Here is a 2,028-nt window from a genome sequence, read left to right as displayed (position 1 = left end):
TATGCTAACTAAATTGCTATATTTGTTAACGTAAATGATCTAAGTTATACTCTGGAGGAACCTCACTCACTCTGTATTGATTATATGTGTGTTCTAAGGAGACTAGCCACTTGTTTTAGGTCCCTAGCCTAAGCTGCCTAAAACCAAGGCAGAATTTTCACATAAGATAGGATTAAATTAATACCTTTCAATAAGAATCCTCATGTTTCCTAAAGTAGTTCATGTATCTTTCGAGGATCAGAACATTAGATGGGAAGCCCTGTGGGGCAGGGGCTATTTACTTTGGCAAAGTGTTTAGTACAATCGAGCCCTGAACTCATCTGAGATTTTTATATACTGGAAATGATAGAAATAACAAATAACTGACTTCAAATAGAAACTTTTGGGGGTTAATTTTCTGCACATAATTGCTATTAGGAGATTTAATAAATCAGATTCTAACACTTCTCATTGCCTTTGCCCTTTTAAAGACTTTTTTTCTTTGAGATTAATGTGACAATCAAATTCCACTGTGAGAATTCTTTTTCCTTTTTGACTTTAATGTCTTCCATAAGCTAAACATATTTCTAAATAAGACTGAATTTTTGCAAGGCCAGAGGAAGCCTTGCGCATCAACACCCAGCAAGTTGGAGTGGCATGAAGCAATATAAAATCATAAAGGCTGTAGTAAAAACAGTACCCTTGAGAGGTGACTATCCATGGAGACAAGAACTGCTCTTAAACTAAGAAAATGCTCAAGGTTTGAGAATTAATACCAGGCAGCTGTCCAGTTCAACTAAGCATATACAAATCAACTATATCAATGAGTAGTATTATTCCTCTGTAATTTTATTAAAGACAACGCCAAGATACTAAAGCCTAACAATCATACAGTAATATCTTGTCAGTTACAAAGTATCCAGATGGTTTATTTGAATGGAGTCCAGCAGTATGTAGTTTGAATGTGTGCAAACTAGTAAGCCTCCCTATAGCTGAAATAAGTATTTCAGAATATTTATTTAATATTAAAGTTTCAATATTTTTGGTCCTTTTAGACTGGTATGCAAAATACTCTGTTTTCTTAGCACTGTCAGCTATAGAAATATTGGGGTACTGTATATTAGTCCTACATAAAAATTGGCCATGTTTATATGGCAAAATGTCTAGTAGAGGTTCTGTTATATTTGTTTGGTTTTGTTTTTATCATCATTACATATGCCCCATTGGAAATGTGAAAGAGCTCTTTTCTGACACAGAAGAGAGGAAAGCTCCAGTCATTCCAGATAGGGCCAGTCAACAGCATTCTGGAACTTACTTGTTGCCAGCTGGCATAAACATGGCTACTGGCTCACAGGGATCCTATAGAGAAAATGATAGGTGACACAATTGACTAGGAGGAGACTATGATAAACAATAATGACAGCTTTTTAAGGGAAGCAGTAGGGAATTAATTAAAAATAATAATACTTTTGTTTCTAGAAGAGTGGAAAGCTCAGTAGTGATGCCTGTGTTTTATCTCGATCTACATGAGATAAAACATGAGGCAAGGACAATAAAAAAAGGAATTGCATAGGTACTGTGATGTAAAGATTCCCGGTGATTCATTTTTTTACAGTATAAAAATTTTTTTCTATAGACTTGGTATAGGTATGTCCAATATGAGTGGATTATAGGAGAAAATGCTAGTTTTTAGTGAAGAACTTTGATCTTCACTAAAATAAATGGGAGGGATAAATGTGACCATAGACTTATGAGGGTCAGAGGTAACTGTGGGCCCAAAATGAAGGATGAAAAAATAACTGAAAGATGCATTTACAATACACCCTACTCATAACGAAATGAAACACCATTTTTTCTGAATTCCAGCCTGACTGGAGTCCTTACCAAAAAAATTACTCAGGGCCCAATCTGAAGCTCTTAACTTACCCTAGTGATCTTTGAGTTTATATCATGAGCATGCAAACCACTGATATTGCTAATTCTGAGTAACGGCTTGAAAAGGAAGAAAAAACATTATTAATTTTTTCCTCAATTAGTGTTTAATGCCTT

Source organism: Cariama cristata, unplaced genomic scaffold (assembly GCF_000690535.1).
Source record: "Cariama cristata isolate BGI_N322 unplaced genomic scaffold, ASM69053v1 scaffold27064, whole genome shotgun sequence".
Taxonomy (NCBI): domain Eukaryota; kingdom Metazoa; phylum Chordata; class Aves; order Cariamiformes; family Cariamidae; genus Cariama; species Cariama cristata.
This window is presented reverse-complemented; position numbering follows the sequence as displayed.